A 19,114-nucleotide genomic window follows, 5' to 3' on the forward strand; every position below is an offset into this window, starting at 1 on the left:
TAGCCGCAATTTCTTGGTGAAATCTATCACCTTGCTCGTCGCTCACTGTATGGTGGAAAAAAGTCTAGATGCTGAAGTAAGAAAATAATCTTAAGGACATGTTACAGCCATGTACTTCCCCCCAAAATAGTTAGCACTAATGCAAATGCTACCCATGCAGTCTTTCCTACAACAAATGGAGAAACTCCTCAGCTTGAAGAAGCTTATGAATCTGAGGTCAAATTAAGACTCTTTCCTTTATCTTTGCTTCACTCAACTATGGAAATTTATCAGTGAAATGATTGAATGCTTTTGCATTTTTATCCATTGCCTTTACAAAGTTCTTCATTAGGCCCAAATTGATATGCAATGGTGGTAACAAAATCTTATGTGGTCAAACAAGTGCAGGATATTTTTACTCCCTGGCTGAAGTGAATATTGGAGAGGTCAGTCTCTTTTATTGTAGTGATATTCTATTATATGACTATTCCACTCACAAAGAAAGCAGCTGTAGTTTATGTATCCACCCTGGAGATCAAGTAAGAGGGCAAACACTTTTAAGTCATCTCAGAAGAGCGACAAATGTTGATCATAGTTCAGGCACCTCAACAGCTGAACTTCCAGAATGAGCCAAATAAAAATTGTAACATTATGTTCAGTGATAAGGTAAACTTTTTTGGGTGGGCCATTTGCATGGATACACCTAGATAACATGGGAATGGTGACAGTTTTCTTGCGTAGGGTGTCTTGCATTGAAATCTGCTGCAATGACCCGGGTACTGCATTCACCAGACATCAACACAATTTTTATCCACTCCTCACATGTTAACCTCTGTGACATGTCAATGGCTGTAAACAAAGATAAACTTGTAAATAACTCATGAAAGAATAAAGTTACATTAAAACCAAGCACACCATTGTTTTTCTTGTGAAATTCTCAATACGTTTGATGTGTCACATGACCCTCTTCCCATTGGAAAAAATAAAGTTGGGTCCAAAATGGCCGACTTCAAAATGGCTGCCATGGTCACCACCCATCTTGAAAAATTTGTCCCCTCCTATATACTAATGTGCCGCAAACAGGAAGTTGATATCACCAACCATTCCCATTTTATTTATGTGTATCCATATACATGGCCCACCCTATATTATTATTGGTACCACATAATGGCCTTGATATTTTTTCTTCTAGTTCTTTTATTGGCATACAGGAAAGGAAATACCAATCTCTGCCGGGTCACAGGGAAGGCAGGTGCCAGACTGCGACTGAACAACAACCAAGGGATCAACATATTTAACTATCTAGTAGCTACTAAACAGCTTTTGTTTAGCCTTTTAGGCAAGTTTTACTAGTACTCAAAGGAAAACTATTAGTTTAAATCAAAGGCGTAGTTAGGGGTTTGGTTCATGTGGTTCAAAGCTTCTGAGTGGACACCTAACCAGGTAACCCTGATAACAACTATGTTGGCACACGGGGGCACATCCTATATCTGATAAGTTATCTTTCATATTGGTTCCTATTGACTGGATGTGATATAGCATGAGTTTATGTGTTAGTGATAATTTGCATATGCATCTAGTAGTCTGGAAGCATACCCAGCAGATTTATTGAATAAGCAAATTATGCTGCAATAGGGTCAAAGATCATAAAACAGTGTATTGGCCTTGTATTTACCATTTCCTGTGCCAATACAAATTTGGAGCAACTGTATAGGGTGAAACCCAAAGTTTATTTAACTCTAATGAGGCTGTTTATCATTTTGGTTTTGATTGTTTACTTACATTTGTTTTTTTTGTTTTTTTTTACCATTTTTTTGCTTTTTTTCATCTCTGTTCTATTATTGTTTTCTCACCTTTCAACATAGGGTGAGATAGGGCAGTGAGGGACAGCCTACGTTTGAGTGGGGGTGCCAAAAAAATCTCACATTTCGGGTGCCAACCTCCACAGAAAGGCAGGAGATAGATAAGGTCTATCATAGGGTATGCACTAGACCTTGGTCGATACTTTTTTTCGCTATATTTTGCCATAAAACCACTGGGAACGTGTTTTTTAAATATTTGTAAATAAAATTATTTTTTATAGGGAATTCATGTTCACCATATTGTTAAAATTCTCGTTCATAAATTCAAAAATTATATGTTGGTACACCCTAATAGAGGATGTAGGAAAACCTTAGTAGATGACCCTGCTACTACTAAAAAAAACTCTATATAGAAAGACCAACAAGGATAAAATCGCTATATGATGACTATATAGTGGTAGATACTAGTCCTGCAGAATTAATAAGGGATTACAGTACAGTTATTGATGCTGACTTACAGCTGACGTTCTTTTTGGTGGAGTCATTTACTTTTCCCGTCTTTTCCATCTTGCCCAGATTGGCATGACAACTACTCCAGCCAGGACTCGGCTGCAGAGATTACAACAAAAATACATATGATTTCTCACATTTCAGGCACCATCTAAATCTAACCCCAACCTGCACAAAGCTCTTATCCTGCTGTACACCAATGTTGAGCGGCTGCTGCCGTATGTGTCCCTATTTCTGCACCCACTGTTTGTTACTGTGTGCCCTCTAATGTTCCCCCTACTGGAACCCTATCATTGCACTCAAAGTATGATGTCAACAAAAGTGCCCCACAGACACTTTAAGATACCACCACAGTGAAATCCTCCACAGTACCCTCCACACGCACAGTATGATGACCCTACTGTAATGCACCCTACAACTCACCCAGAAAAGTATGATGACCTCTACATCATATGATCACCCAACTGTGACCTTCATCCAACCCTCCATACAGTATAATGCACCCCATAGTCCTCTGTATAGTATAATGCATCCCATACTCCATACAGGATAATGCATCACATAGTCCTCTGTATAGTATAATGCACCCCATACTCCATACAGTATAATGTTCCCAACAGTCATCTATATAATATAATGCACCCCATAGTCCTCTGTATAGTATAATGCATCTCATAGTCCATACAGCATAATGCACCCCGTAGTCCTCTGTATAGTATAATGCACCCAATAATCCATACAGTATAATGCACACTATTGTCCTTTGCATATCTCATAGTCCATACAGCATAATGCATCCCGTAGTCCTCTGTATAGTATAATGCACCCAATAATCCATACAGTATAATGCACACTATTGTCCTTTGCATAGTATAATTCACCACATAGTCATCCACACAGTATAATGCACCCATAATCCATACAGCATAATGCACCCCATAGTATTCATATAGTATAATGCACCCTATAGTCCATACAACATAATTCACCCCATAGTTCACACAGTATAATGCACCCCATGGTCCTCTGTATAGTATAATTCACCCCATAGCCCATACAGTATAATGCAACCTATAGTCCATACAGCATAATGCACCCCATAGTCCATACAGCATAATGCACCCGATAATGCATACAATATAATACATTCCATTGTCCTTTGTATAGTATAATGCACCCTATAGTCCATATAGTATAATGTACCCCATAATCCTCTGAATAGTATAATGCACCTCATAGTCAATACAGCATAATGCACCCCATGATCCATACAGCATAATGCACCCCATAGTCCTTTGTATAGTATAATGCATCCCATAGTCAATACAGAATAATGTATCCCATAGTCCTCTGTATAGTATAATGTATCCCATAGTCCTCCATACATTATGATACACCACATAATGCTCTATAAATTATAATGCACCCTATAGTTCATACAACATAATGCATCTTATAGTCTTTTGTATGGTACAATGTACCTCAATAGACGACCATACAATATTCTAGCCACCACAATGTTCTAAAAAAATATAAAATACAATACTCACCTCTCTTCCTCACTCTCCCGCTTTGCTGGTCTCTACAGCAAGCGCTGTGAATCTTTGCATAGCAGGTGCCATGTTGCGACATCATTGCGCCTGGTTTGCTGACAAACCAGACGCCGAGGAAAAATGATGGGGAGGAAACATCAGCTGATTGTTTTCAACTGTAGATGCATCTAGGATACCGACACAGTGAAGTTGTGATGAAAGCGGGGGTCCTGGTGCTGGGAGATCCCCGGCTTCATAGCAGCAGTGCAGAGAGATCGTGTCTCCCTGCTCTGCCGGAGAGTTTAACTATATCGACCCACTGCTCAGGCCAATACAATTAGAAGGAGCATAGCTCCAAGTGAGCCCCTAAAAGCAGGTGGACCCATGGCAGCCGCACCCTCTGTACCCCCTTCCCCCCCCCCTGGTAGCGATGCTACTAGTTTAAACTGGTACATTTTTCATACAATTGCTCTTCCAACATATGGTAACTCATGACACTGGAAATGTTTGGTATTGCTGTAATTGTTCGTATTGATGAGCAGATTCATATTCTGAAGTCATATTTTCCACAAAAAGTACACCGTAAAAACAATTCCTAAAAAGCAATGTCAGAATTCCTTTTTTGTTTTTATAATATCTCCTCGCTTTTAATTTTTTTTTTGTTTTCCTGTACACTATGTGTTGAACTGAATGGAGTCATTCAAAAGTACAACTTGTCCCCCAGAAAACAATACCTCATATGGCTATGTGGACAGAAAAACAAAAAAGTTGTGAGATTGGGAAAAGTGGAGGAACAAAGACGCAACAATGAAAATTGACCTTGTAGTTAAGTGGATTAAAGAATGACTTTACAGGGATCAAGAAAGCAGATGACAATTATTCTCTTTCTTCATACACATTGGACGATCTAGTGAACATGTTACACATCACACTTCATTCATCACATGACTTTAGTGTCATCATTATTACATCGGGCTTTCATTGCTGCCATTTCCCAAACATCAGTTAATAAATGGAATAACATGACAACTTCCCTAAATACACTAATTGGAATAAAGAGGAAAACTACAAAGATAGATATAAAAGTAATATACTGTATCGCCTTATAACATTATTAGAATGCGCTTCCCCTTTAAATTTAGCGCCGCATGCATCATCATGTGCCTCAACCATCAACCAATAGCATCGCAGGATTTGAACTCGGAGAAAGAAAAAACCATCAGTTGGTGCCAGTCTGCGATAGCTCTATTAGAGATAAGACAGGCACCTTACTAATTCCTAGAAGCGACACTTTTTGGATTTATACCCGGATCGTTACCTGCTGATTGGGAGACAGCCGCCACCGGCCGCTCTACAGAGGTGAGAATCATTGTGTGATGAATAAACTGCCGATTTATGTCATTCCAGATATTGACAGTTGGGATATATACTGAAAGCAATCAATCACATGTAAAATAGCAAATGATTTCACCAAAAAAACCCAAATAATATACAGCACTGGCAAAAATTAAGAGACCACTGTAAAATCTTCAGTTTGTCTGCTTTTTCTCTTTATAGGTATATTTTTAAATAAAATGTAAATTGTCCTTTTAGTCTATAAACTTCTGACATATAAACTTCTGAATTTCCAAGCAATAAATTTTGTATTTTATTTCTGAAAAGGAGAAATGGTCAAAATAAAAAAAAAACAGTTCTTTCAGACCTCAAATGCAAAAAAAAACAAGTTCATAATCATTTAGAGACAGCAATACTAATGTTTTAACTCAGGAAGAGTTGAGAAATCAATATTTTGTGGAATAACCATGATTTTTAATCACAGCTTTCATGCGTCTTGGCATGCGTCTTTCACACTGCTTATGGCACAAAAATGTAAGCAGTTCTTCTTTGTTTGATGGCTTGTGATTATCCATCATCCTCTTGATTACATTCCAGAGGTTTTCAATGGGGTTCAGGTCTGGAGATTGGGCTGCCCATTACAGGGTTTTGATGTGGTGGTCTCTTCATTTTTGCCAGAGCTGTAGATAATGGGGTGATTATGGATAAATAGGATAAAATTTGATGACTTTGAATACATATTTAAAATGTGGATAACAATGTGTAAATATTAATCTGAAAAACACGGGGCCACATATTTTTTCTAGAAATTCCCAAATACAATATTTAGAAGTGCATGGCCATTATTAGTGTGTATATAATAGTTATACATATAGTGGAGATATGAAGAATTTTGTACTGGATCATCAATTACTACACAGGGAGGTAGCGGATATATGCAGCGGTTTATATGACAGGTCACAGTACAATCAGTATAATATAGATATGTTGGGGAAAGAGTGCGTCTTATAGTCCCAAAAATACGTTATGTAGCATTAGGGAGTGTGCCATCACCCTGCATGTCAAATAAAACTTTGCACTGTCATTTTATATGCACCACTATTTTGATAGGGGTAATTGGCACACGTTTTATTATATGAATTACCTTTCCCATGCCTTATGACTGTGGTGTAACACCAATGTTTTACTTGTGCACCTTTGGCCGAATTCAAATAGCTCTGTTTTTTCATTTGTGATATATTGATTGTCTGTTATGATATATTATGCTATTAAAGTTATATTTTTTAAAGTATTTTGAATTTGCTTGGTGGTTAACATGCTCCATATTTTTGTAGCTAAATGTTGTTTGGGAGCTCCATAGGGTACATACCCATATTAGTCCTGGTTGACAACCCCGGGACATCACTGTAGACCAGGGGTGTCAAACTGCATTCCTCAAGGGCTGCAAACAGGTCATGTTTTCAGGATTTCCTTGTATTGCACAGGTGATCATTTAATCACCTGCACAGAATGATTCCAGCACCTTGTGCAATGAGAAGGAAATCTTGAAAACACGCATGGTTTGAGGCCCTCGAGGAATGCAGTTTGACACCCCTGCTGTAGACTATGGTATCTGTATTTGAGATTGTGTTTCCCATAATATACAGTACAGGCCAAAAGTTTGGAAACACCTTCTCATTTAAAGATTTTTCTGTATTTTCATGACTATGAAAATTGTACATTCACCCTGAAGGCATCAAAACTATGAATTAACACATGTTAACAAAAAAGTGTGAAACAACTGAAATTATGTCTTATATTATAGGTTCTTCAAAGTAGCCAACTTTTGCTTTGATGACTGCTTTGCACACTCTTGGCATTCTCTTGATGAGCTTCAAGAGGTAGTCACCAGGAATGGTCTTTCAACAATCTTGAAGGAGTTCCCAGAGATGCTTAGCACTTGTTGGCCTTTTTGCCTTCACTCTGCGGTTCAGCTCACCCCAAACCATCTCGATTGGGTTCAGGTCTGGTGACTGCGGAGGCCAGGTCATCTGGAGAAGCACCCCATCACTCTCCTTCAAATAGCCCTTACACAGCCTGGAGGTGTGTTTGGGGTCATTGTCCTGTTGAAAAATAAATGATGGTCCAACTAAAGGCAAACTGGATGGAATAGCATGCCGCTGCAAGATGCTGTGGTAGCCATGCTGGTTCAGTATGCCTTCAATTTTGCATAAATCCCCAACAGTGTCACCAGCAAAGCACCCCCACACCATCACACCTCCTCCTCCATGCTTCACAGTGGGAACCAGGCATGTAGAGTCCATCCATTCACCTTTTCTGCGTCTCACAAAGACACGGTGGTTGGAACCAAAGATCTCAAATTTGGACTCATCAGACCTAAGCACAGATTTCCACTGATTTAATGTCCATTCCTTGTGTTCTTTACCCCAAACAAGTCTTTTCTGCTTGTTGCCTGTCCTTAGCAGTGGTTTCCTAGCAGCTATTTTACCATGAAGGCCTGCTGCACAAAGTCTCCTCTTAACAGTTGTTGTAGAGATGTGTCTGCTGCTAGAACTCTGTGTGGCATTGACCTGGTCTCTAATCTGAGCTGCTGTTAACCTGCGATTTCTGAGGCTGGTGACTTGGATAAGCTTATCCTCAGAAGCAGAGGTGACTCTTGGTCTTCCTTTCCTGGGGCGATCCTCATGTGAGCCAGTTTCTTCGTAGCGCTTGATGGTTTTTGCTACTGCACTTGGGGACACTTTCAAAGTTTGCCCAATTTTTCGGACTGACTGACTTTCAACTCTTAAAGTAATGATGGCCACTCGTTTTTCTTTACTTAGCTGCTTTTTACTTGCCATAATACAAATTCTAACAGTCTATTCAGTAGGACTATCAGCTGTGTATCCACCAGACTTCTGCACAACACAACTGATGGTCCCAACCCCATTTATAAGGCAAGAAATCCCACTTATTAAACCTGACAGGGCACACCTGTGAAGTGAAAACCATTCCCGGTGACTACCTCTTGAAGCTCATCAAGAGAATGCCAAGAGTGTGCAAAGCAGTCATCAAAGCAAAAGGTGGCTACTTTGAAGAACCTAGTATATAAGACATAATTTCAGTTGTTTCACACTTTTTTGTTAAGTATATAATTCCACATGTGTTAATTCATAGTTTTGATGCCTTCAGTGTGAATGTACAATTTTCATAGTCATGAAAATACAGAAAATTATTTAAATGAGAAGGTGTGTCCAAACTTTTGGTCTGTACTGTAGATATGTGCAGTCTTTTCTTATCATAGGATATAAAATCTGGGTAGACATAGATGACCGATAATACTGTATATATTTTTTAAAGCATCACTCCAGCATTTTTTTTATTTACTGCTGAAGTGGTGCTTTTTATGTGATTCTCCTGGCCCCTGTCTCATACTCACCTGCCACTCCCTTAATCCTTTTCCAGTGTTGCTCCTGTTGGTCTCCTGTCGGTTAAAAGTGACCTGCCATGATCTCCAGTGTTTCGTGGAGCAGCATAGAGGTCAATTTTTAATATAACTCTATGAGAATCTCGTTCTGGCTCTCATAGACATTAAGCTTTTGTGACGTAACTTCTGACTTGCGGCAGGTCAGAAGTTACGGGCACAAGATGGCGCCACGGGATCGGAGTACCGGCCGCTGGAAGGTGAGTATTCGAACAGGGGCAGGTAGCTTACATTTTAAGCGCCACTCAAGCGGTAGAAACAAAATGCTGGGGTGGTGCTTTAAGTAGAAAATAGGGTTTGTTTTGTTTACTATTATAGCGCTACTTCTGTCAATGGGTCATGTTGGGTATTACAACTAAGTACCAATCAAATCAATAAAGTTGCAATACTGCAACCCATGTAATGCAGGCTGTGGTAGTTACGTTTTGGGTTACACATTAGGTTTGCAGTATTACCCTACTAGGGATCCTATAGAAAGAGTCATGATCTGTATATTCAGGTTTTTCCTTTTTCTGTATGTTAGTTTCCAGGAAGAAGAGTAAAGATGGCCATTAAGAAGCGGAAGAGAGAACTGATCACCCAGTATGAAGAGGAGTGATAAGTAGAGATGAGCCACCTCCCTAGTGTTCGGGTTCGGTTCGGATCGTCGAACAGGGCCGTGTTCGACGAACTGTTCGTCGAACGTTCGACGAACACCGTCGAACCCCATTGAAACCAATGGCAGGCAAACACAAACACATACAAACACATGGAAAACACATAGAAAACACCTTAAAAGGTGTCCAAAAGCTGACAAACTGCTCAGAAGACACAACAAACACATGGAAAAGTCACAACTACATACAGTGCCTACAAGTAGTATTCAACCCCCTGCAGATTTAGCAGGTTTACACATTTGGAATTAACTTGGCATTGTGACATTTGTACTGTAGATCAGCCTGGAAGTGTGAAATGCACTGCAGCAAAAAATAATGTAATTTCTTTGTTTATTTTTTTTTTAAATTGTGAAAAGTTTTTTCATAGGGTAATTTATTATTCAACCCCTCAACCCACCATAATTCTGTTTGGTTCCCCTAAAGTATTAAGAAGTAGTTCAGGCACAAAGAACAATGAGCTTCACATGTTTGGATTAATTATATCTTTTTCCAGCCTTTTCTGACTATTTAAGACCCTCCCCAAACTTGTGAACAGCACTCATACATGGTCAACATGGGAAAGACAAAGGAGCATTCCAAGGCCATCAGAGACAAGATCGTGGAGGGTCACAAGGCTGGCAAGGGGTACAAAACCCTTTCCAAGGAGTTGGGCCTACCTGTCTCCACTGTTGGGAGCATCATCCGGAAGTGGAAGGCTTATGGAACTACTGTTAGCCTTCCACGGCCTGGACAGCCTTTGAAAGTTTCCTCCCGTGCCAAGGCCAGGCTTGTCCGAAGAGTCAAGGCTAACCCAAGGACAACAAGGAAGGAGTTCCGGGAAGATCTCATGTCAGTGGGGACATTGGTTTCAGTCAATACCATAAGTAACGTACTCCCCCGCAATGGTCTCCGTTCCAGACGAGCCCGTAAGGTACCTTTACTTTCAAAGCGTCATGTCAAGGCTCATCTACAGTTTACTCATGATCACTTGGAGGACTCTGAGACTGACTGGTTCCAGGTTCTCTGGTCTGATGAGACCAAGATCGAGATCTTTGGTGCCAACCACACATGTGACGTTTGGAGACTGGATGGCACTGCATACAACCCCAAGAATACCATCCCTACAGTCAAGCATGGTGGTGGCAGCATCATGCTGTGGGGCTGTTTCTCAGCCAAGGGGCCTGGCCTTCTGGTCCGCATCCATGGGAAGATGGATAGCACGGCCTACCTGGAGATTTTGGCCAAGAACCTCCGCTCCTCCACCAAGGATCTTAAGATGGGTCATCATTTCATCTTCCAACAAGACAACGACCCAAAGCACACAGCCAAGAAAACCAAGGCCTGGTTCAAGAGGCAAAAAATCAAGGTGTTGCAGTGGCCTAGTCAGTCTCCTGACCTTAACCCAATTGAAAACTTGTGGAAGGAGCTCAAGATTAAAGTCCACATGAGACACCCAAAGAACCTAGATAACTTGGAGAAGATCTGCATGGAGGAGTGGGCCAAGATAACTCCAGAGACCTGTGCCGGCCTGATCAGGTCTTATAAAAGACGATTATTAGCTGTAATTGCAAACAAAGGTTATTCCACAAAATATTAAACCTAGGGGTTGAATAATAATTGACCCACACTTTTATGTTTAAAATGTATAAAAATTTAACTGAGCAACAAAACTTTTTGGTTTGTAAGATTTATGCATCTGTTAATAAATCCTGCTCTTGTTTGAAGTTTGAAGGCTCTAACTTATTTGCATCTTATTAAACCTGCTAAATCTGCAGGGGGTTGAATACTACTTGTAGGCACTGTATAGTCATGCGAAAAGAAAAGAGGTGGAGAAGTAAAAGGAGGAGGAGACACAGATATAGGCATGTCATGCCCTTCTAAAATCAAGAAAGGCTGGAGTAAAAATCTAAACTCACTCTACCAACACCCAGACGTCTTGACAAAAAAAAAAAAAATATAAATATCTTTAGGTGGAATGGCGGCAGGTCCATTCAGAACACTTTCCTTAGAAGACGTAGTGGTACCCCCATTGGTTAGTTGTGCCAAAAAATGAACCCAATATATTCAGACTAATCCACCATTTGTCATATCCAAGGGGCAGGTCAGTAAATGACAACATCGACGTGGAACCAAGTACAGTACTATGTACTGTACCTCCTTTGATGAGACAATCAGGCGGGTCAAGAGGTTGGTAAGGGGCACACTACTGGCCAAAACAGACATTGAGGGGGCGTTCCGGTTACTACCTGTGCCTCCGAATAGTGTCCTCCCATTGGGCTGCTTCTGTGAAGGAGCATACTACATAGATCGCTGTTTGCCCATGGGGTGCTCCATATCCTGCTCACTATTTGAGGCGTTTAGTTGCTTCCTCGAATATGTCGTCATGGACATTTGTAAGGCAGCACATATTATCCATTACCTCAAATACTTCTTATGCCTGGGCCCAAAAGATTCGCCACAGTGTGAAAACATGCGGTAGTCCACCTGTGAGAAGGAGAGAGCTGGAGGGAGAGTGGACACCCCAGAGCCGAGGGGTTAGATTGAGAAAGAAAGAAGGCGGTGTAGCTTGCTTCATGGGTGGGGTACTCTGCTGAGTAGCAAATTGCTACTAGGCCCAAAAGGATTTCCTGGGCCAGATGCCGTTACAAAATAGTAGTTAGGTAAACAGGCGGTGTAGCTTGCTTCATGGGTGGGGTACGCTGCTGAGTAGCACCAAATTCTACTAGGCCCAAAAGAATTTCCTGGGCCAGATGCCGTTAAAAATAGTACTTAGGTAAACAGGCATGTGGCTTGCTCATGGGTGGGGTATGCTGCTGAGTAGCACTAAATTCTACTAGGCCCAAAAGGATTTCCTGGGCCAGATGCCGTTAAAAATAGTACTTAGGTAAACAGGCGGTGGGTGGCTGGGCTACTCTGCTGACTAGCAGACACTGAAGCTTTGGAGCAGACCTCTGAATCCCAGGCCATAGTATGAGTAAACAACTCTGCAGACGACCCCACTCACCTGGAATTGACGATGGCAACGTCATGTAAAACTCAGCAAGGGGACTAAATAAAAGAGTCTCCATTTTTTCAAAAAATTCGGCCACAGACACCACTTAAGAGGCATCAATTTCGCAAGAGGTTTTGAAAACGATTGGTGAGGTGATTTTCAAAAATCATCAAGCTTTTAGTCTCCCCAAGATGACACAGGGGTAGAAAAATCCTTGCAGATCCAGGATTTGTTCATCTTGATGAACGTTAGTCTGTCTACATTGTCACTGGACAGCCGCGTGCGCTTATCTGTCAGCACACCACCAGCAGCGCTGAACACACGTTCAGAGAGAACGCTGGCTGCGGGGCACGACAAGATCTCCAAGGTGTGAGTGGCAAGCTCAGGCCATTTTTCAAGATTGGAAGCCCAAAATGAGCAAGGGCCCAGTTCCACAGTCATGGCATCGATGTTAACTTGGAGATACTCTTGTACCATCCTCTCTAGGCGTTGGCTGTGCATCAGACTTCTTGTCTCCTGTGGCCTTGCAAAGGATAATCTAAAAAAATCTTGAAACGATTGGAAAAAATTGCTGTTACCACCAGATACGATGTTACTGTTACGGTTAGAGTGATGACTCGATAGTCCCACGGTTGGCAAGTTAGATTTCAGAGATTGACTATGTGCACCACTGGTGTTTTGTGGAAAAGCAGATGTTAGATTCTGTAACAGTCTCTGCTGATACTCCTGCATGCGTGAATCCCTTTCTATGGCACGAATTATTTCGCCAAATTTGCTTTTGTACCGGGGATCTATGAGTGTGGCAACCCAGTAGTCGGCATTACTTCGGATTCTGACAATCTGAGGGTCATGTTGCAGGTAGTGCAGCAAGAAGGCACTCATGTGTCTTGCGCATCCAGGAGGACCAAGTCCTTGTTGTCTTGGTGGTGGCGAGGTGAGAATCATGCTTCCTTCGTCTGCCCTCTCCCCCCAACCTCGCACAACAGAAATTTGATCAAGGTCTCCCTCATCTGATGAGTCTTCCATGCCCAGCTCCAGTTCGTCCTCCACTTCTTCCTCACCTCCTCCACCTCCCTCAACAGTTTGGCTGCTACCATGCGCCCTCGATAATCCCTCTCCCCCAGCCTCCAATGCCAGCCGCCTTGGTGCTGCCAACCTTCTTGACCTTGGAGATATGATCCCTTCCGCATACGACTCCTCCTGTTCCTCCTCCTCCTCTTGTTCCACCACCTGACTCCGGACACTGTGTAAGGTGTGCTCCAGCATGTAAATCACCGGAATGGTCATGCTGATAAAGGCATCGTCAGCACTAAACATCTTCATTGCTATTTCAAAACTGTACAGAAGGGTGCATAGGTCCCTGATCTGAGACCACTCCTGCAGCGTGATTTGCCCCACCTCTTGATCTCGTTGGCCCAGGCTATACATCATAACGTATTGCACCAGGGCTCGTCGGTGCTGCCACAGTCGCTGCAACATGTGCAGAGTTGAATTCCACCGTGTGGGCACATCGCATTTCAGCCGGTGAACTGGCAGGCCCAACGACTTCTGTAGAGATGCAAGTCGTCGAGCTGCGGGATGCGAACGGCGGAAGTGAGCACACAGCGACCGTGCCCTCTGCAGAAGCCCATCTAGTCCGGCATAGTGGGATAAAAATTTCTGGACAACTAGGTTCAAAACGTGAGCCATACAAGGCACGTGTGTGACATTGCCCCGGCAAAGGGCCGCACCCAGGTTTGCAGCATTGTCGCACACAGCCTTCCCTGGCTGCAGGTTGAGTGGAGACAACGATTGATGGAATTCGGTCTCCAGAGCTGACCACAACTCCTCAGCTGTGTGACTCACATTTCCCAGACATTTCAATGTAAACACTGCCTGATGCCGTTGAGCCCTGGTGACAGCATAGTGAGGAGGTGTGCAGGATTCCTTCTGCGCAGTTACAACGCGGGTGGCATTACCAGACAGGCTTTGGGTGCAGGTGGAGGACCGAGAGGAGGTTGAGGAGGCAGAAGCAGTGGAGGAACTTCTAGATGCAGAGGATCAACGAGCAACTCGTGGGGAAGGCAAGACTTGGACAGCAGCCCCTTCTCCTGATGTCACCGTAGTTACCCAGTGCCCAGTCACCGACATGTAACGCCCCTGTCCATGTCTACTCGTCCAAGTGTCTGTGGTGAAATGCACCCTGTCACACACAGAGTTTCTCAAGGAAGCGGTGATGTTGTGTGCGACATGCTGGTGTAGCGCAGGCACAGCTTTCTTTGAGAAGTAGTGGCGACTGGGCATCTGGTACTGGGGCACTGCGACGGACATAAGGTCTCGAAAATCCTCTGTGTCAACCAGGCGGAAAGGCAGCATTTCTGTAGCCAACAGCTTGCAGATGGAGAAATTCAACCTCTTAGCTTTGTCATGGCGAGGAGGAAATGGTCTTTTACTTGTCCACATCTGAGGGACTGAGGGCTGGCTGCCATGCTTAGACGGAGTTGAGTAGGGTGTCCCTGGCAAACTGCTGGTCTGTGAGGAAGATGCAGGCAGAGATGTTATGTTGCCTTGATCAAAATGTGGTGTCGATGTCGGAGAGCGCTCAACACCAGCAGGTGTTTCCACTTGTGTCATGAATCCCAATGGCTAGGGATAGCAAGGGACAAGCAAAGTAATACAAAATATCGGACGAGCTCTAGGGTGATGGAACCTGGGCTGACCGCTGCCCTACGCCTGACAAACGCAACTAGAGATAGCCAGGGAGCGTGCCTACGTTGGTTCTAGACGCCACGCACCAGCCTAAGAGCTAACTAGTACTGCAGAGAAAATAAGACCTCACTTGCCTCCAGAGGAATGAACCCCAAAAGGTATAGTTGCCCCCCACATGTATTGACGGTGAAATGAGAGGAAGGCACACACATAGAGATGATATATATAGGTTCAGCAAATTGAGGCCCGCTGTAAACTAGAAAGCAGAACGATACAAAAGGGGTCTGAGCGGTCAGCAAAAAACCCTAATCAAAAACCATCCTGAGATTACAAGAACCCATGTGCCAACTCATGGCACATGGGGAGAACCTCAGTCCACTAGAGCTACCAGCTAGCATAGAGACATAATAAGCAAGCGGGTCAAAAAACCAAACAACTGAAAATCAGCACTTAGCTTATCCTGAAAGATCTGGGAGCAGGTAGGCAGGAACCAAACAGAGCACATCTGAATACATTGATAGCCGGCAAGGGAATGACAGAAAGGCCAGGTAAAATAGGAAACACCCAGCCACTGATGGACAGGTGGAAACCAAAGGCCGCAACCCACCAAAGTCACCCAGTACCAGCAGTAACCACCAGAGGGAGCCCACAAACAGAATCCACAACACACTTGCAAATGTCCTGACGACCTGCCAATCACACTGGCTGTTGCGGGTAAAGAGGTGGAAGGTCTGCATCCAAAACCAAGTAAGACTGCTGTACCCACAGTCAGAGGATGAAGAGGACGCGGATGCACTTGATGGGGCAGACGGTGGTTGACCCGGCCCACTAGGCCGCATTGTAGCACAGTGAGCTTCCCACTGCATCTTATGCCTCATATCCATGTGACGGTTCATGCATGAAGTACTGAAGCTAGTGATTTTTTGGCCTCTACTGAGATTTTGTTGACAAATCTTACAGACAACATGAGTTGGGTCATCCTTTGCGATGTCAAAAAATGCCCAGGCTATGCAAGGCTTAGAGCCCGTGCAACCTGAAGAGCCACCACGACTTCTGGTCTGAGGCACAGTTGGGGTTAAGGATGCAGTTGTTGACGTGCTTCCAGTACTCCGTCTCTGTCCAGGAAGGCGCACCATTACCTCGTCATCAGACTCGTCACTAGCATCCTCTTCCACCTCCTCTGCTGACCTCATGGACTGGCGGACTGGGTTTTGACAGTAAGTGGGGTCTACAACCTCGTCATCATCATCCTTTGTGTTCTCACACCAATCGTTCTCAGAGCCAACCTCTTCCTGCCCCGACCGAAAAGTAAAGTTTTCGTTCCAATCAGGTATCTCAGTCTCATCATCATCTTCCTCATTGTCTCCACCAACAGGAGTTACAGTTTGGGAACGAGGGTCTACATTATGCTCAGAACCTTCTTCATCTGGGCCTGGATCCGACTCACAAAGATTCTGGGCATCAGTGCAGATCATTTCCTCGTCTGGATTCACAGAAGTTCTGGAGCAGACCTCTGATTCCCAGGCTATAGTATGCGTAAACAGCTCTACAGACTCAACCATGTGTGTCACCCCATGCTCAGACGGGCAGCTGGAGACTTGGGAGCTGTGAGGAAGCAAGTGCGATTGGGGTGACAACTCTGAGGACTGGAGTAGTTGTGATGTTGAAGTTGACATGGAGGAGAGCCCACTTGAACGAGCACTTGATATCTGTTCAAGCACCTGCTGTTTTTGTGCCTCATCTGGAATTTTTGGAGATGCTTGTAGCGATGGTCGTAAGAAAGGGATCATATCAGATTGTCCACGAAAAGAAGTAGACATCTTACTTTGGCTGGAAGATGGTCTTTCTTCTGCAGATGTTACTGTTGCTTTACCACCTACCCACGGACACAACCTTTTTTTCCCTTTCCAACACGCCTATTCCCCATTCCACCAGCAGCAGGCCTTTTGCCACTCATTTTAGTGCTTAACTAATTGGCAACTCTGTATCTGTAGTTGTTGGCACAACAACCGATGGATGAAAACCGAGCAGAACTGAGTGGCCAAACTGTGGTACTAGGCCCAAAATTATTAACTGGATTAGATGCAGTGAAAATTGAGATTTTACAAGCGGTATAGTTTGTTTCACAGGCGGGCTACTCTGCTTACGTGCAGACACTGCTCCTAGGCCCAAAACTATTAACTGGATTAGATGCAGCGAAAATAGAGATACACAGGCGGTGTAGTTAGTTTCACAGGCGGGTTACTCTGCTGACGTGGAGACACTGCTCCTAGGCCCAAAACTGTTAACTGGATTAGATGCAGTGAAAATAGAGATACACAGGCGGTGTAGTTAGTTTCACAGGTGGGCTACTCTGCTGACGTGCAGACACTTCTCCTAGGCCCAAAACTATTAGCTGGATTAGATGCAGTGAAAATAGAGATACACAGGCGGTGTAGCTAGCTTCACAGGCGGGCTACTCTGCTGACGTGCAGACAATGCTACTAAGCCCAAAACCCCAAAACGATTTACTGGGTTAGATGCAGTAAAAATTGAGATACACAGGCGGTGTAGCTAGCTTCACAGGCGGGCTACTCAGATGACTATCAGACAATGCTACTAGCCCAAAAGGATTGGCTGAGCTAGATTACACCAAATGCTGTGACAAACACTTGCACAGCACTGGCTCAGACCTGCCTGGCAAACAGTGCTATGAACTGCTGTAACCTACCCTGAAAAGGGCTGATATTACAACTAGTTTCGACTCCTCCCGACTCCCTAAACCTATCTCTCTGACAACTCGCTCCAAAAAAACACTCTTAGTCTATATAGCGCCCACAGCAGCAGCGGTGCCGTCTAACACTAAGCTGCAGCAGTGAGGAAATGGTGGCGACGGGGCAAATGGCTGGTTCTTATAGGGCAAGGACATGTGACATACACAGCCAATGACACATGCCCTTGCTTGTGTGCATCACATGCACATTGCTGTGTGTGTGCGCACTGCTGATAGGCTGAGAGACTGCACCGCCCCTCTGTAGATGCGGGAAAGAGAAAAAAAAAATGGAGATCGGCGTTATTTCAGCACAGATCTATCCCCCGCCCAATATACACTAACAGTCCATTAACAATGATAAACAGTTTTAATGTGCAAATCAAGCTAGGCTTTTGGTGAACGAACAGTTATCGAACAGAAACTCGAACAGCCGAATTTTAAGCAAATTGTTCAGGTTCGTAGAACAACTCGAACACCACCCAGAACAGCTCGAATTTGAAATTGGCGAACAGTTCGACTCGAACACCGCTCATCTCTAGTGATAAGTAGATGAGGTTACATCACTGCAGTCATCACAATCCATACACTTACAGCGGCAAATCCATAGTGACCATTACACAACACCACTACATATTTACTACATTTGCAAGTCATTATCAGTATCAAAAGACTCCTGTAATAATGCACAAGTGTGAATGAATGCAAAATACATAGGAATCAATGAGAATCAATGAGAAATTCCCACTCAGTAACAGATACGCAGAGGCAGAAGTACAGGATGGGCCCATAGATTTCTACTATGGCTCCTTCTAGCTCAGACATTATGTGTAGCCATAGTACGACCATGTGCTGGAGGCCTAATACTATTTTATCTACCTCTTCTATCACAGTTCACTGTCTGCCACCCAGGAAGTGGCCAAGAGGAGGAAAACAGAAGATGACAACCCCCAGCCAGAAGAGCGGGCAGCTTTCGCCGCACTCCTTGGTAAGACTCATTGCACATTACAAGGTTTCCAGATATAAAGTACTAGATTATATGTCATGTATTTTTATATTAATCTATTTTATGTGTATAATGGTAGAGAAACATGTAGGGAAGTATTCTCCCTCAGCCTCCTATAATTATACCTAGTATGATACAGCATATCTCTAGGACAATTCTTCAGTATCTGATCAGTGGGTGTCAGGGGCCAAATCTCCACCAATCTGATACTGATGAGCTATCCTGAGGATAATCCATCACTAATGAAGAGCTCTACAACACCGATAATTTTAGATTAGTAGCATTAAAAAGGTTTTCATTGCAAAGTTCATAGTGAAATAATTATACTGTATTTTTCTCATTTTTGTAGAAGAATACATCAGGTGTTTTCTAGCCAGGGACAGCTGTCTTAAGATTTCAGACAAGGTATTTTTGTAGTGAAGG

At 43.3% G+C, this 19,114-nt stretch overlaps 1 long non-coding RNA gene across 1 annotated transcript; it reads left to right on the plus strand.

The window, feature by feature from the left end:
• The first annotated feature begins 5,070 nt into the window (after positions 1-5,070).
• LOC143818261 (uncharacterized) lies at positions 5,071-18,673 on the plus strand. Its single transcript, XR_013224425.1, has 3 exons — positions 5,071-5,182; positions 9,145-9,252; positions 18,579-18,673. It is a non-coding gene; the product is annotated as an uncharacterized LOC143818261 (long non-coding RNA).
• Positions 18,674-19,114: the final 441 nt, after the last annotated feature.

This window comes from Ranitomeya variabilis, chromosome 3 (genome assembly GCF_051348905.1).
Source record: "Ranitomeya variabilis isolate aRanVar5 chromosome 3, aRanVar5.hap1, whole genome shotgun sequence".
In the NCBI taxonomy this organism is placed as follows: Eukaryota; Metazoa; Chordata; class Amphibia; order Anura; family Dendrobatidae; genus Ranitomeya; species Ranitomeya variabilis.